The sequence below is a fragment of the Alexandromys fortis genome, unplaced genomic scaffold (assembly GCF_014885135.2).
Source record: "Alexandromys fortis isolate MF-2015 unplaced genomic scaffold, M_Fortis_MF-2015_v1.1 scaffold_152, whole genome shotgun sequence".
Lineage (NCBI taxonomy): Eukaryota > Metazoa > Chordata > Mammalia > Rodentia > Cricetidae > Alexandromys > Alexandromys fortis.
This window is the reverse complement of record NW_026068045.1, coordinates 3469461-3487529: the sequence shown is the minus strand read 5'-3', so window position 1 is coordinate 3487529 and position 18069 is coordinate 3469461. Positions and strand designations below refer to the sequence as shown.

The following is an 18069-nucleotide window of genomic DNA, read 5'->3' as shown; positions in this document are numbered from 1 at the left end:
AAAAAAAAAAAAAAAAAAAAAAAAAAAAAAGGAATCAAGAAGTATCTCTGGCCTTTGCTGGCACCTACACTCACGTGCACACAGCTCACACAGAAACATAAGAGATAACACATAATTTAAAAATATATACTTTTTAAAAACAATTAGTCTGGCAATGGTGGCACATGTCTTTAATCCCCAGTACTCGGAGGCAGAGGCAGGCAGATCTCAGTTCAAGGCCAGCTTGGTCCACAAAGTGGATTTCAGGACAGCCAGAGCTACACTAACCCTGTCTTGAAAAACAACAACAACAACAATAATAATAATAATATAAATTACAGACATTTTGATTTGGTTGTTGTTTGTTCTATTTTTTTCTGAGAAAAGGCCTCAACTCATTATGCATATCAAGCTAATCTCAAGTGTATGCCTCAGTTTTTCATTTTTTTAAGATTTTGCCAGGGGGCTGGAAAAATGGCTCAGTGGTTAAGAGCACTGACTGCTCTTCCAGAGGTCCTGAGTTCAATTCCCAGCAACCACATGGTGACTCACAACCATCTGTAATGAGATCTGGTGCCCTCTTCTGACATGTGGGCATACATGGAGGCAGAATTTTGTATGCACAATAAAAATGAACAAATCTTTTTAAAAAAGATTTTGCCAGGTGGTAGTAGTGCATGCTTTTAATCCAAGCACTTGGGAGACAGAGGCAGATGGATCTCTGAGTTCAATCAAGGCCAGCCTGGTCTGAGTTCAGGAGAACCAGGGCTACACAGAGAAACCTGTCTCAAAAAAATCAAAAAGAAAAAGATTTATTATTTGTGTGTCTGTCTCTATGCGTGTCCACATGCCCATATGAAGGTAGTGTGGAGGCCAGTAGAGAGAGACTGCCTGGAACTAAAATTATAGGCAGTTATGAGCTGCTTATGGTGGTTTGTGGGAACAAAACACGGGTCCTGGTACAACAAGCCCTATTAACCACTGAGCTATTTCTTCGGCCCTTGTTTTTGTTTTATAAAGTTCTATATAATACATATGGTATATATGTAAAACACCTCATTAGATCTAAATCTCAAATAAATCACCACTGTTTAGTATTCCTTAGAACCCATAAGGTTCTTCAAGACACCGCTTTTTTCTATATTCCTTTCAACTGCAAAATACAACTGTAAAAGGTCATTTTCTAATTATCCATATTCATTGAAAGCTTTCAGTATTAATACATTAAACAAAGCCAAGTGGGAATAGCCACCAAAGCAGAAGATGCAGAGTTAAGTATCACTTTAAAACATACTAGAAAGAAATGAGGTAAGCCAGCCATAATGGATGACACTGATGACCCTGACACTCCGGAGGCTGAGATAAGAGGCCCACGAGCCACGAGTTCAAAAACAATCTAGGTGGGACCAGCAATACAGCTGCTGGTCAGCCTGATGACCTCAGTTCAATCCCTAAAACTCTGAAAGAAGAGAATCAACTCCTATGAGTTGTCCTATGGCCCCCATACAAGCACACACCCTGCCCCGACTTCCCAACTAAATAAATTTAATAAGAAAAAAAGAATCTCATTTTTTTTGTGTATACACACAGTAAAATCATGAATCAAACATACAAGTCAGGCATAGTGGTGCATTTATTTAGTCCCAGCACTGGTAGACAGAAGCAGGCAGGTCTCTTTGAGTTTAAAGCTAGCCTAAAACTACATAGAGAATTCCAGGCTAGCGAGGGTTACATCCAAAACTGCATGCTGATATCCTAGCTCAAAGGGGGGGGGGGGCGGGGGAGGTTCCATGGGATGGGGAGCTGAAGAGAAAGCTCAGCAGTTACACACACTTGCTGTTATTGCCAGAGGGCCTGAGTTCAGTCCCAGCACCCACTTTAAGTACCTCACAACTGCCTGTAATTTCACTTCTAATGGATCCAATGTTCTCCCCTAATCTCAGCAGGTCTGCTGACTCCAGTTCCAGGGGACTTACTGTCCTGTTCTAGACACTGGGAGCACTTGCACACATGTGGCATGCACACAAATACATACACATACATACACACACACACAAAATCTTTAGAAAAAAAACAAAACAAGATATAAGAAATCCTTGAGAAGGCCAATAATCTAAAATGTGGCACCTTTTTCTGCCTGTGCAGATACATGCACTTGTGCAAGTGTGGAGGCCGGAGGTTGACATCAGGTGTCTTCCCCTAACACTTTGTCATATTTGTTGAGACCATGTCTCTCTTTATAACCTGGGCTCACTGTTTCAATTGGACTGGCTAATAGTTCCAGGAATCCTCTTTCTTTGCCCCCTCAGCTCTGGGGTTAGAAAAATAAGTTGTCATTCTTAAATTTTTCACTTGGGTGTATTAGGAATCAGAACACAGGTACTTCCTTTTTGTACTACAAACCCTTTCCTTAGTTCCTGCCAACAGTTTTGATTTGTTTTGTTTGTTTGTTTTATGACAGGGTTTCTCAGGCCTGGCGGTGGACAGGCACCAAAGCTACAGAGAAACCTTGTTTCGAAAAACTAAAAAAGACAGGGTTTCTCTTTGTAGCCCTGGCTGTCCTGGAACTTGTTCTGCAGACCAGGCTGACCTCAGACTCACAGAGATCCACCTGTTTCTGCCTCCCAAGTGCTGTGATTAAAGGCTTGTGCCACCATGCCCGGCTCTGTAACAGTTTTTAATCTATTAGAATATGGAAAACCTTTATTTACATTTGCCATGATTAGTATGATTCAAGAGTATATTACATTAGTAAAAAAAGGTTCTGAACTAAATACATTTTAGAAAAGGCTGGAGACATGACTCTTCAGTTAAAAGCACTTCCTGTTCATGCAGAGAACCCAGGTTTGGTTCCTTGTACTGAAATGGCAGCTCACAACCATCTATAATTCCAATCCCAGAGGACCCAATACCCTCTTCTGGCTTCTTAAGGCACTGCACACACATATGGTACATAGACATACAAGCAGATAAAACATACACATACAAAGTTTTTGTATATAAAAGATAAAAGTTACAGAAAAATATTTATAATTTCAATAGCCATAACAGGAACCTATTTTCCCTTTATTGTTCACATAGGGTCTCAAAGCCCCAGATGGCCTTTAAACTCTGATGACCTTGAACAATTACAGACCTGTACAAACAAGCACATATTTTTTTTGTTTTTGTTTTTCAAGACAGGGTTTCTCTGTGGTTTTGGAGCCTGTCCTGGAACTAGCTCTTGTAGACCAGGCTGGTCTCGAACCTACAGAGATCCGCCTTCCTCTGCCTCCCAAGTGCTGAGATTAAAGGTGTGCGCCACCACCGCCCGGCTAAACAAGCACATTTCTATGCAGTACAGGGGATTGAACTCAGAGATTCCTGCATGCTAGATGCCCCATTAGGGTTCTATTGCTGTGATAAAACACCACAGCCAAAAGCAAGTTTAAGAGGAAAGGGTTTATTTCACTTACACTTCCATATCACTGTTCATCAGTGAAGAAAGTCAGGGTAGGAACTCAAACAGGACAGACACCTGGAGGCAGGTGCTGATGAAGAGGCCTTGTGGAAGTGGTGCTGCTTACTGGCTTGTTCAACCTGCTTTCTTAGAGAACTCAGGACCACTAGGCAAGGATAGCACTACCGACAATGGGCTGGGCCCTCCTCCATCAAACACTAAGAAAATAAATGGCCTACAGCTCAATCAATCCTATGGAGTCGTTTTCTCAATGGAGGCTCCCCTCCTTTCTGGTGACTTTAGCTTGTGTCAAGTTGACATAAAACTAGGCAGCACAATCAACCCCATATCAACTTGACACACAAACACAACACTGTTAAGCCACAACCTTTCTTTTCTTGTTCATACCAATTAAAAAATTAATAAGCTTTAAAAAGTCCCACAACCCTACAAACTCGAACACTTCAAATTGTCTCTTTAGCACACGCTTTTAATCCCAGCACTTGGGAGACAGAGGCAAGCGGATCTCAGTGAGTTGGAGGTCAGCCTGGTCTACAAACAAACAAACAAAGCAAATCCAAACAAACTGGGTAAAATAACTCAATGTCCAGCATCTGGGCTTCTCCTTCAAGGGGCTTGGGTCACTTGTCGAGCTCTGCCCTCTGGAGACACACAGCTTGTCTTCAAAATTCAGGCAGGCTCCACGTAGCCATTAACACAGCTCTTAGTGGTCATCCCATGATACTGCCATCTCCAAAATGCTGAGAGTTTTCTACTGTGAATAGGCTGCACTTTTCACCAATAGCCTCTCCTGGGTTTCTTCATGGTGCTAAATCTCAATCAATTTCTCTACATGACTCCTTTAACACTGGTAGTCTTTGCTTCCCTCTAAAACCTCATAATCCAAGCCTTCATCCTCTACATTTCTCTCAACATTCAGATCTTCCAAGCTCCCACAGAACTCACTAAGCTTTGAACACTCAATGGCTTTTTTAGGCTAAAGTTCCAAAGTCCTTCCACAATCCTCCCAAAAAGGCATGGTCAGGTCTGCCACAGCAACACTCCACTATCCTAGCACCAGTATCCGTCCTAGTTAGGGTTACTACTGCTGTAAACACCTTGACCAAAAGTAAGTTGAAGAGAAAAGGGTTTATTTGGCTTACATTTACTTGAAGGAAGAAAGGGCAGAAATTCAAACACAGCATGAACCTGGAGACCAGAGGCCATGGAGGAGTACTGCTTATGGCTTGCTCAGACTGCTTTCTTATAGAACCAGGGGTGGCATTACCCACAATGGGCTGGGCCCTCCACAACCAATTACTAATTAAGAAAACGTTCTACAGGCTTGTAAGCAGTCCAATCTTATGATTTCCTCAAATGAGGTTCCCTCCGCTCTCAAGATGGCATAAAACTAGCCAGCACACTAGACAAGTGGGTTTTCTTTCTATCATTCATTCTATCAACTGAGCTACATCCCCACAGAAAAAAAGGGATTTTTCTTTGGAGCTGGGGGGGAGGGGAGACAGACTATAAAGTGTCTGCTAAGCAAAACATGAAGTCCAGTGTTCAGATCCAATGTAAAAGCTGGGACAGAAGTTGCAGTATAAATATGTACTCTAGCTCTGGTGGTGGTGGTAGAAGGCTGGGAAAGACATGGGGACACAGGACATGGGATAGACAGAGAATCCCTGAAGATCACTGGCCAGGCAAATTCAATGAGAGACCCTATCTCAAAAACATGAAGAGCAATAGAGAAAAAAAAAACGTTCAATGTAGACCTCTGAGGCTATACACACCCCACATCATACACATGTGTACACCAACACATACACTATGTATGCACACACAAAGGTAACTTTAATATGTACAAGAAAAATTATGACTCAAAAGTTCTACATTATGCCAGGCATGTTGCTGCACGCCTTTGATCCCAGACTCAGGAGGCAGAGGCAGGTGGATCTGTATTGAGTTTGGGGCCAGTCTGGTCTACAGAAAGAGTTCCAGGACAACCAAGACTGTTACATAGACAAACTCTGTCTTGAAAAACCAAAAAGAAAAAAAAGAGAGAAGTTCTGGGCCGGGCGGTGGTGGCGCACGCCTTTAATCCCAGCACTCGGGAGGCAGAGGCTGACGGATCTCTGTGAGTTCGAGACCAGCCTGGTCTACAAGAGCTAGTTCCAGGACAGGAACCAAAAGGCTACGGAGAAACCCTGTCTCGAAAAACAAAAAAAAAAAAAAAAAAAAAAAAAAAAAAAAAAGAGAGAGAGAAGTTCTAAGTAAGGCTGGAGAGGGCTCAGCAGTTAAGAGCACATACTGGTCTTACAGACAACCTGAGTCTGGTTCCTCATACATCCACTGGGCAGTTTACAACTGCCTTTAACTCCAGCTCCAGAAGGATTCGACACCTCTAGCCTCCACAGGCACGTGTATCCATGCAGACAGGCAAAGACACAGACACACAAACAAAATTTAAAAAAAAAAAAAAAAGATTTTTTATCTGTCTGTGTGTGCCACATGCGTGCAGAGATCAGAAGGTGTCAGATCTCCTGGTATTGAATTACAGGTGCTGAGACACCCAATACAGGTGCTGAGAACCAAACACAGGCCCTCTGGAAAAGCAACAAATGCTCTTAACTGCTAAGCCGTTTCTCCAGCACCATATGCAGATAACTAAAAATAAAAATCTTCAGGTGCCTTGCAGTTTTCAAAACAACTCTACATGCATAATCCTTTTTTTTTTTTTAACACAGAAACTTAAGTAAAACAAAGTAGCCATCAGTTCTATGTTTAGGAAATTAAGGCTTAAAGATATCAAGTGACTCCAATAGGCCAACACCAACTGTAGATGAACTAACACTCCATCTTTAGAAGGGGTATCTTCTAAATTATGTAGCATTTTCTAACCTACAGAGATGCTACTGAGTATCTTTTAGAAAACAGCATTTTAGGCACTGCAAATACATTGCTTTTTAAATTTTGTATTTTATTATTTTAGGTGTGTGGGTGTTTTGCTGGCATTAATGGCTGTGCAGTATTGCATACAATGCCCAAGGAAACCAAGAGGGCATCAGATCCCCTGGGAATGGAATTAAAGACAGTTGTGAGCCACCTTGTGGATTCTGGCAATTAAACTAGAGTCCTCTGGAAGTGCAGCTAATGTTTTAATCACTGAGCTACTCCAGCCACTGTATTTTGCTTTGAGGATACTAATAGACCACTGAGAGATTATAAAGTATAGTGAGGTCAAATAAAATGTATTTAAATCTTTATGGGCAAGTAAGAAGGCTTTCCAGAGGAAGCAGCATTTGAGATGAGATTTGGAGACTGATTTGGGAAAAACTGTATTTGTTCACATATTAATTGTGAAAATGAGAAAACATACTGAATAATTAAGATCATAAATGGCCTTGAATGCTAAGCAAGTTTAAATTTTATCATTTAATGATTGGAAACTATGATTTTTAACAAAAGTAGAATGTTCAGGCATTTAGAACATTTTGAAGGCAATATAATTAGAGTTTAAAAGATAACAAGAGGAAGCGGGGCGGTGGTGGCGCATGCCTTTAATCCCAGCACTGGGGAGGCAGAGGCAGGCGGATCTCTATGAGTTCGAGACCAGCGTGGTCTACAAGAGCTAGTTCCAGGACAGGCTCCAAAACCACAGAGAAACCATGTCTTGAAAAATCCAAAAAAAAAAAAAAAAGATAAGAGGGCTGGAGAGATGGCTCAGCAGTCAAGAGCACTGGCTGCTATTCCAGAGGTCCTGAGTTCAATTCCCAGCACCCACACAGTGGCTCACAACCATCTGTAGTGAGATATGGCACCCTCTTCTAACCTGCAGACATAATATATAATACATAATAAATAAATCTTTAAAAAAATGTCTTTAATCCCAGCACTCAGAAGTTAGAGGACAGGCTCCAAAGATACAGAGAAACCCTGTCTCAAAGACAGAGACAGAGAGAGAGAGAACGAACACAAACCAGAACAAGAATAAATCAGGCACAGTGGTCCATGCTTGCAATCCCAGCACTCAGGAGGTCAAGGTAAGAGGACTCTGTTAAATGTTAAAAGAAGACCTGGCAATATAGAGCTCTAAGCCTGCCTGGAACTATAGTAAGAATCTACCTCGAAAAAGAACAAAAATGGGGAGTCACCTTAAAAAGGATTATAAAAGATAATGGCACCCAGTCGGGTAATAATACAAGCATTCAGGAAACAGAGCCAAACTGACTGCTCCAAGTTTGAGGCCAGCCCGCTCTACATAATCAATTCTAAGCAAGCCTGATCTAAAAAATGAAATCAAAACATCCAGCCAGCCAGAACCTATGAGCACACATCTACAAATTCAGTAGATGGAAGTAGAGGAAGGAAGATCAGAAGGGTGAGGCTATTCGCCTCCACATATCCATCCTGGGCTTACAGGAGAACCTATCTCAAAACAAACAGGGCAGGCATGATGGCATATGACTTTAATCCGAACACTTGTGAGGCAAGGGCAGGTGATCTCTAGGAGTTCCAGGCCCAAAGCTACACAGCAAGACTGTCTCAAAAATAAACGACAGCAGGACTCACAAAAGACAGACAACAGGTGGTGATATAATCCTTTAATCCAGTCATTAATCCCAGCACTCAGGAGGCAGAGGCAGACAGATCTCTGAGTTACAGACCAGGCTGAACTATGGAATGAGTTCCAGGACAGCAAGGGCTACAGAGAAAAACCATGATTTGAAACCCTGTCCAGCCGGGCGGTGGTGGTGCACGCCTTTAATCCCAGCACTCGGGAGGCAGAGGCAGGCGGATCTCTGTGAGTTCGAGACCAGCCTGGTCTACAGAGCTAGTTCCAGGACAGGCTCCAAAGCCACAGAGAAACCCTGTCTCGAAACACCCAAAAAAAAAAAAAATTAACAAACATAACAAACAAAAGACTTTGTGACAATATTCTATATCAGAGTTTCAGTGATGGACACGAATTAGTGAACCAGCAGGAAAAAGTCAAAAGAAACCAAAGATTGAGAAATATACACAAAACAATAAAAATGGGCCTAGTGGCACATGTAAACTAAACAATTCTAGCATTTAAGACGCTGAGGCAAAAGGACTATGAATTCAAGACCATCCTGGTTAATATAGCTGGTAAAAGAAAAAACAGAGAGGGAAGTTGTAGGGGGGAATGAAAGGTGGTTATGATAAAAATACATTGCATACATCTTCAAAAAATATGTAAAAATTATTACTTAAAAAAAGGAGGGGCTGGAGAGATGGCTCAGTGGGTAAGAGCACTGACTGCTCTTCCAGAGGATCTGGATTCGGTTCCCAGCACCCACGTGGCAGCTCACAGCTATCTGTAACTCCAATACCAATGCACATAAAATAAAGAAAAAAGAATAATTTTAAGTGACAGTGAAGCTCACATTTCTGGCTTATATGACTCAATGACTCACAAAGGGAAACAATGTTGATGGGAGTATAGTATTTGGAATAACAGTAGAATATGGAGGCAAACATGTCTAGCTGTAGGTGGGATGTAATAATGTATGAAACACACAAAGAGTTTTCTTAGTAATTAAATATTATTTCAACCAGAAGACAATCATTCTGTCACTATTTATAAAATTTTTTAAGGTTTACAATTTTGCAGGGGCTAGAGAGAAGGCTCAGTGGTTAAGTGCATATGCAACTCTTTCAGTTCCCAGTATCCACATCTGGCATCTTGCAAGCAGATACAACTCCCTTTCCAGGGGATCCAACACTCTCTTTTAGTCTTTTTTTTTTTTGGTTTTTCGAGACAGGGTTTCTCTGTGGTTTTGGAGCCTGTCCTGGAACTAGCTCTTGTAGACCAGGCTGGTCTCGAACTCAGAGATCCGCCTGCCTCTGCCTCCCGAGTGCTGGGATTAAAGGCGTGCGCCACCACCGCCCCGGCCTCTCTTCTAGTCTTTGAGTACTGCATGCATAAGCACACATGCCCAAACAAAAATTTTTTTAAGTAAAATAAAATTTTATAACATTTTGCAATCCCATATTATATTTATCACATTTCATACTTTGTTGTAAATAAAATTTACATAAAGTTTGGAAGAGAGGCTCTCAATCTGATTTAATCAACAAATAAGTTAGTTGTGGTGGCAGAATCCTTTAATTCCAGCACTCAAGAGTGGGGAAGGAGGCAGAGGCAATCAGATCTCTGTGACTTAGAGGCCAGTCTGGTCTACAGAGTAAGTTCCAGGACAGTTACACAGAAATACCTGACACGAAAAATAAAACAAAACATAAATATTTGAGTATCAACTGTATGATAGGAATTATATTAGGCATTAAACAAAATACCAAAATAAATGCCATGGATATGAATCCATGCCTCCAAAACCTTTATCATAAGAGGGGAAACAACCACCAATAAATGTAACAAGTGAATTTTTTGTAATAAATAAATACAGCACAAGTAAATGCTTTTAAGTTATTAAGTGCCATGAAAAAGAAAATAGAGCAAAGGAAGACTACAAGGTATAAAGAATAGATAGGAGCCGAAGGTAGGGTTCTTAAGAGTTAGGAAAACTTGCCGGGCGGTGGTAGCACACACCTTTAATCCCAGCATTCGGGAGGCAGAGACAGACAGATCTCTGTGAGTTTGAGGCCAGCCTGGTCTACAGAGCTATTTCCAGGACAGTTAGTGCTATTCCATAGAAAAACACTGTCTCGAAAAACAAAAGAAAAAAAAGAATTAGGAAAACTTGATGTGGTGGTGCATGGCCGTTCCACAGTAAATTAAGGGCAGCCTAAGAAAGCCAAGACTCTGTCAAAAATTAACTGAATAAATGAATGAATGAATGAATGAATGAATGGGCCAGTGAGATGACTCAGTAAATAAAGGCGCCTGAGAGACACACAGAGAGAACTCAACAACACTGTTCTTTCAGGAGATGTGCATTCAGTTCCTATCACCTACATGGTGGCTCCTGTCTGTAACTCTAGTTTCAGGGAACCCAATGACTTCTCTTGGCCTCCATAGACACCAGGTACACATAGTCCACATAAATATAGAGACAAAACACTTATATGCACAAAATAAAAAGTAAAAATAAATGACAAGAAGTAAGGCTTCGTTGAAAAGATGACATTTAGTCAGTGGCTCAAGTCTGTAATCCCAGTACTTCAGAGGCTGAAGCAGTAAGTTCCAGGTTACCTCAGGCAAAATAGTGGATTTGGCCTACAGAGTGAACCCTTGCTTCAAAAATAAATACACACATAGATAAATAAGTTCATACATACAAAGCAAGGGACTGGAGAAGTGGCTTAGTTGTTGCAAACATTGGCTGTTTATTGCATGGGGCCCAGATTCAATTCTCAGCACTCACAAGACAGCTGGGGGGAGGGGGATCCTGACTCCCTCTTCTGGCCTTCAAGGGCATCAGGGATATAAGTAGTACATAGACATTTAAAAAGAAAATATGGCATTGAAGCAATTATTTGAAAGAAATCAGCTGTATCTCAGAGTAGAAAACTAGCTATTTTCTGACAGGCACTCATCTCAGCATTTGGGAGACTGAGGCAGGAATTCCGGGCCAGCGTGAACTCTGTGTTGAGTCACAAACAAACCACAGTTTATGCAAAAGAGGATTAACAGTAGGAGAGGCTAGAGATTTAGCTCAATTGTAGGGCACTAACCTAGTCCAGGACAGGCCCGGGTTCTGGCCCAAACTGTTCAAAAAAGAGGGAAAAAAGGAAGCATGCTGGGAGTTCAAGGCCAGCCTGGTCCACACCCAGAAACCCAGTCTCGAAAAACCAAAAACCAAAAAAAAAAAAAAAAAAAAACTTTGTTGAGTCTGTTTTATTTGGGATGTGTGGGGGAGAGTAATAATCAATCCCAGAGTTTCTAATCTCAGAATTTGGGAGGCTGAGACAGATACAGGTGCATCTCTGTGAAACCTTGTCTCAAAAAAAAAAAAAGAAAAAAGAAAAAGAAAAAAATTCTCTGTTTAGTGTTCACTTTGTTCCTTAGTTTATTCTCTTCTTCCAGAATTTTACATCTATATACTCTCAAAAACTCACTATAAATAAGTCCTCCAGCTAACACTTGCAATCCCTCACAATTATACTAAAAATTTATTATTCTTGACACCTAAATTCTCCTCTCATCTCAGTATGTATTTTAGAAGATTATAAATTTTCATCTCCCCTATACAGCACAAATAAGACAGACTCAACATTAAGTTTTTTTTGTTTTTCGAGACACGGTTTCTCTGTGTAGCCCAGGGTGTCCTGGATCTCAATCTGTAGACCAGGCTGGCCTTGAACTCCCAGAGCTAAACCTAAATCTGCTGGGATTAAAGGCCTAAACCACCACCACCACCACTGGCTGATCAGGCATCTTAAAGTAGTAAGGAGTAAGTCTATCAGGTTCAGGTAACAGTTAACATGAGTTATCTAAAAAATGTATATCAGTCAGGTATAATATACAATAAGAAGATTTCAACAACATTTTGCTTAATTTCTTTAGCAACCTACTGAAAAATATTTTTAAAAATTGCCAGTTATCGTTTCGGACACCTTTAGTCCCAGCACTAAGAAGGCAAAGTTGAACATGCCGCTATGACTTTGAGGCCAGCCTGGTCTACACAATGAGTTCCAGGCACAATGAGACCTTGTCTCAAATTCTAATACTACTCCTAATAAATTAAAATTGAAGGTGAGTATAAGCACATACACCTGTAATCCCAGAATTTGGGAGGCTGTATCCGGAAAAGCAGGAGACTCAGGCCAGCCTGGACTGTGCAGCAAAATCCTAACTCAAAAACCTAAATAAGGCCGGGCGATGGTGGCGCACGCCTTTAATCCCAGCACTCGGGAGGCAGAGGCAGGCGGATCTCTGTGAGTTCGAGACCAGCCTGGTCTACAGAGCTAGTGCCAGGACAGGCTCCAAAGCCACAAAGAAACCCTGTCTCGAAAAACCAAAAAAAAAAATACTTATTAATCTTAGAATGCTTGAAAACATGAATTTCAATATTCATGCTTATAGATTAGAATCTAANACTGGGCTGGAAAGATGGCTCAGAGGTTAAGAGCATTGAGTTCATCAGAGGTCCTGAGTTCATTTCCCAGCAACCACATGGTGACTCCCAACCATCTATAATGAGATCTGGTTCCCTCTTCTACCCTACAGGAAATACATGTAAGCAGAACACTATATACATAATAAATAAATCTCTTTTTTTTTTTTTGTTTTTGTTTTTTTTTTTGTTTTTCGAGACAGGGTTTCTCTGTAGCTTTGGTGCCTGTTCCGGAACTAGCTCTTGTAGACCAGGCTGGCCTCGAACTCCCAGAGATCCGCCTGCCTCTGCCCGGCAATAAATAAATCTTAAAAAAAAAATGCAAACACTACAGGCAGTGGTGGTGCACTCCTTTAATCCCAGTACTCAGGAAGTAGATGTAGGTAAATTTCAGTGAGTTCAAAGTCAGCTTGGTCTATAAAGCAAGTTCCAGGATAGCCAGAGTTGTTACACAGAGAAACCCTGTCTTGAAACTCCCCCTCTTAAAAAAAAAAGACAAACATACCAGGTGGGATGGCACACACCTTTAATCTTAACACTGCGAAGAAAGCTAAAGCTAAAGAAAGATCACATTGGGATTGAAGACCAGCATGGGCTACAGTAAGAAACTGTCCCAAAAAGTTCACATAGCAAAGATGTACAATTATCTTTCATATCTGGGATTTGAACATTTCATACCTCAAAAAAAAAAAATTGCCAGGCATGGTGGCATAGGCTTTTAACCCCAGTACTCAGAAGGCATATGCAAATCAATCTCTGAGAATTCCAGGCCAGATTCTGTCTAAAAAAAATAAAGAAGAAAGAAGGGAAGAGAGAGAGAGAGAGAAAGCAAGCAAGCATACAAGATTGTAGTAGATTGCTACTACAATCCCAAACTCTTGATAGTTTCTGGCTAGTTGCAGGCAATCCAAAGCAGTGGCAAATTAAGGGATTCTGAGGAAAACACTGCACACGACAGAGCCAACCTGTTAAGCCTTAATGACCATGTGTCATTGCTCTCCTATTTGATGAACTCAGGTTGCACTGACGCATTGCATTAATCCACCAGAGAAGGGATCTACTTCAAATCCAGACCTATTCACAGGGATTTTTGTCATTACACAAGGATCCGCGCTTCATCAATTGAAGTCACCAAAAGTCCCCAAATAGCATACAGAAAAAACTTCAGACTACTGAATATAAACAAGAACAGACACTTTCTTCCCCAAAACCAGACACTTTCACAAAAAAACAATTTCCTTTCCATGCTTAATCAAAAGCAAGTGAATTGTAACTGTGTGGTATCATCTTGGTAGGATTTTTCCTAAGCAACACAATAGGTGGACAGTTTTATACCAGAACTAGATTTGGAATCTGGGGTATATCTTTTTTTTTTCTCCTTTCCTTTCAATATGCCTCAGAAAGTGCTTGGTATTGTATGTTGACATCTAAGGACACTGGGTTGTAAGTCCTGCAAAGGTCTGAAAAACAAAGCCATTTACGGCTCAAGCAGCTGTTTTCATCAACCAAACCTATTTGGTTTTTCTCAATAAGTCAAGCAGTATGAGACTCCTGAGCTAGTGCAGAGGGGCTGCTTGTTAGCAAGTCTCCTAATAGAGTGGCTGTAACACAGAATGTGCTCCAGAGTCTAAAGACTAGTACAGCACAGCTGTTTCCCTACACAGCTCGGAGAGCAAGAAAAAGCAGTGGTGGCCCACCAGGCCAGGCTGATCTACAGAGAGAGTTCTAGGACAGTCAGGAATACACAGAGAAACCATGGGGGGGGGGGGGGGAATGGATCCTGAGACACCACCATAGATTAAAATTTTACAGGCATCAAAGACACCTTTTCAACCCTGTTGCTGTGCTCTTTCTAGATAGGACTAACTAGTGGAACCAAGAGAGGTGATAAGAGACTCCAATGCCCACAACAAAGAGAGGTAAACACACAGACTTTATGCCTCAAAGTCTCTAATTTGATATAAAACAGAGGATGATAACCTTGAACTCCTGATCCCTTGCTCAGGATAAAAGGCCTGAACCAGTTTTTTTTTTGTTTTGTTTGGATTTTTTAGTTGGGTTTTGTTTTTTGTTTGTGTGGTTGTTTTTTTTGAGACAGGGTTTCTTTGTGTAGCTTTTGAACCTATCCTACACTGGCTCTGTAGCCCAGGCTGGCCTTGAACTCAAGAGATCCTTCTGTCTGCCTGCCTCTGCCTCCCAAGAGCTGGGATTAAATGTGTGTACCACCACTGCCCGGTTCACTGGTTGTTGTTTTAAGAAACGGTTTTAACTCAGTAGCTCTAGTTATCCTGATTTGTTCTAGCTATCCTGAACTTTCTATAGTCCATGCTGCCTCAAACTGTCACAGTCCTCCGTGTTTCCCGAGTGTTGGGATTACAGTCACGAGCTCAGGGAACAGACTTTGTAAAGTAATTTAGAGCTGTGAGGGTCAGAAAAACTTCCTCATACATCTGTCTCCCTGTGGCCCTATCCTAAACACAGTTTAAGATAGCTCTGTTTCTAAAACAAGTATTTAATGTAGCGTCTATTCCAACCCTGTTGAGACGATATCTAAACAGGAAGTTAACAGACATGACACAGTCAGAGGAAGCAAACCACAGTGCCATAAAGATGGATGCTGCTGTCAAGCACAAATCACTCTCACCTCATTAAAAATGTTCTGAACTAAAGAACAGGTAGCACGAAAGTCTAAAAACCTCATCTCTTCTCAAACTAGGTCATTCAACCTACAGGTCCAGCCTTCTGATTCCTATTAATACCCACCTACCTCTTTCCACAATGACTTTCACTGGTACCAGACTGAAAAGTCTATCATCAGTCTTACCGGACCAACAGTCACCATGAACTATTTATATATCTACCTTCTTAAAAAGCCCAAGGAAAGTCTAAGCCTGGCCCAGACCAGTATCTGTGGTGGACTAACAGACTGCCAACAGGTAAGTCTTCCCTCAAAATGAGCTTAACCCCACCACTATCTTTGATATCACCCGAAGATGCCTCCTTACCAATCAAGAACACACACAAACAAATATTACTACTATTCTAGAACATAATTCTGTGTGTGTGTGTGTGTGTGTGAGAGAGAGAGAGAGAGAGAGAGAGAGAGAGGGAGAGAGAGAGAAAGAGGGAGAGAGACAGACAGACAGACCGACTGACCCTGGACATGTAGTTATAGACATTCATGTGGGTGCTGGGAATTGAACTTGGGTCCTCTGGGAAGAGCAGCCAGTACTCTTAATCACTGAGCCTTCACCAGTCTCCCTCTAGGACTTTTAACTTAATTTTTTGTTTTGTTTTTCGAGACAGGGTTTCTGTGTAGCTTTGGAGCCTGTCCTGGAACTAGCTCTCGTAGACCTGGTTGGCCTCAAACTCACAGAGATCCTCCTGCCTCTGCCTCCCCAGTGCTGAGATTAAAGACGTGTAACACCATCACCCTGACCTAGGACAATTCTTATCAAGACTTCTCCCACACCAAAAATATAAATTAAAGTGGCTATCAGACTTCAAGGAGGGGCGGTCGTGGCGTGTGCCTTTAATCCCAGCACTTGGGAGGCAGAGTCAGGTGAACTCTGTGAGTTCTAAGCCAGCTTAGTCTACGAGAGCTAGTTCCAGGACAGGCTCCAAAGCTACACAGAAACCCTGTCTCTAAAAAACAAAAATAAAAAATAAAAACAGATTTCAAAGAAGAATTTAAATCCACGTAGTAAAGAAACAGCAATAAAAGAAAGCACTCAATTCTCAAACAGGATGATCTCCAACAGCATACAGACACTATAGGGATGCCAAGAGGAACATCAGTATTGTGCTGCAGAGTGGGCACTGGATGGCTGAAGGACAGAGGTGGGAGGGGAAGGTTTATTTTCACTTTGTACCACATTCATTCGTTACTACTCAAATTATAAATTTCTAGAAAATACAATGTCCTAAAACTACAAAAGCACCAGCTCTTCTCCAACCCACATGGTTTGTAAAATCTACTTTTACTCCAGCATCAAGCTCGAATTCAAATCTTTTGGATACTGGCATGAAAACACTGCCTCCTTGCTAAAATAGGTTTTAATTGATATTATTCCCACCTCTAACACGCACACAAAAGTCTTTCAAGTAATCATTTACCAGATGAGAAAACTGGTTCTCAGGAAGCGACCTTACTTTCCAGAAGAGAACAGGGAAACACTGTTAACTTCGGCATCCACATGCTACCCTCCAGCTCCACCTCAGTGCCAGGCCTTACGAGCTAACATCCTAAGTTTGAAGGGAATCGGTGCTGGGGATGCACTCAGAAGGCACTATACCTTTACAAAGTGGGGAAGCTATCCCGGGACGGCGATGAACACCTAAATCCCCACGTTCACGGGAGTAACTAGCGTCTTCAGAAACTGAGCTCAAGGAGGCAAAAAGTACTCTAAGTTCTGGTTTGGTCGGGAAAGGTAAGTTCCAGTTCCATCAACCCGCAGGAACGGGCTGGGAGAAATCCAGTGTGTCCGAGAAGCCCAGCTGAGCAAATGGGTAGTTTAGTTGCTTTACAAGGTAAGTAACCCACACAAGTCAGGACAATTTCCTTTTCCTACGGAGGGCAAGGGAACGGAGGACGTCGAAATAAAGGGGTAGGTTCTGCACTCCTGATCCTTTCCCCAAATAAAGATAATTATTCTGTGCTCCCTTCACCCTTAAGGATCCCCCTTTCGTCCCACCCGCCGACAAACACAAGACTCAGTGCAGGGCAGGGAGCGGCCCCCGCACCCTGAGGGCACCATTGGGGGCGGAGAGTTAAAAACACGGAGGGGAAGACGCTCCGGTGGAAAAGAGGGGAGCATGGCGGGCATGAGGTACTGAGTGAAAAGGGGGATGGCGAGGGAAACGGGGAGCGAGGGAGGGGAGAAAGAGTAAAAAAGGAGACACGAAGGGACAGCAGCCGGGTCGCGCGAGGCCTAAGTGAAAGACCCGGGCGCGCGCGCGGAGGGGGAGGGGAAGAGGTGAAGGGGAGCGCGAGGCGGGGGCGCGCGGGCCGGGCTGGGGGAGGGGACGCCAGGCGGGGGCGCGCGGGCGGGCGTCGGCTCGCGGGCGCTTCCCCTCCCCCCGCCCTCCACCTTTCCCTTCCCCCACCGCCGCCTCCTCGCAGCCTCGCTCCCTCCGTCGCTCCCCACCGCCCCCGGGCGGGCTGGCGGCCAGGCTGGCCTAGGCCAGAGCTCCTCACCTGGCAGCGGCGGCGGAACTCCCGACTAGGTCGCCTCTACAGGCGGCGGCGAAGGCGTCGAAAAAAGAGGCGGCGACGGCACAGTGGGATCCAGACCCCACTGGCGGGTCCAGGAACGGGGGTGGGGGAGGGGGCGGGCCGGGTCGGGGAGGGCGGGCGGGCGGAGCAGACACTGCGGTACAGACAGGGGCAGCAGCGGCGGCGGCGGCTGCACCGGCGGCGGCGGCACCACACAAACAAGGACGCTGATTGGGCAGCTGCCAAGCGCCTCGACTCCGCCTTAACCACACGCCACGACGCCCATTGGAGGACTCTAGCCGGCTACCCGCCCTCCTCGTCTTGCTCTTACCAATAGAAAGCGGGATACCGAGACTTCACCCCACCCTTGAGGAGTGGGTGGCTGGAGA

General features: G+C 43.1%; 1 protein-coding gene across 2 annotated transcripts in view; it reads right to left on the bottom strand.

Moving 5' to 3' along the window:
* The window catches only part of Gatad2b (GATA zinc finger domain containing 2B), a 66221-nt gene extending 48396 nt beyond the window's left edge, over positions 1 to 17825 (bottom strand). For both annotated transcript variants that reach the window (XM_050118771.1, XM_050118770.1), the window contains exon 1: positions 17663 to 17825. The gene's annotated coding sequence lies outside the window, so the exon portion shown is untranslated. The remainder of the gene's footprint in view (positions 1 to 17662) is intronic.
* Between the last annotated feature and the right edge of the window lie 244 nt (positions 17826 to 18069).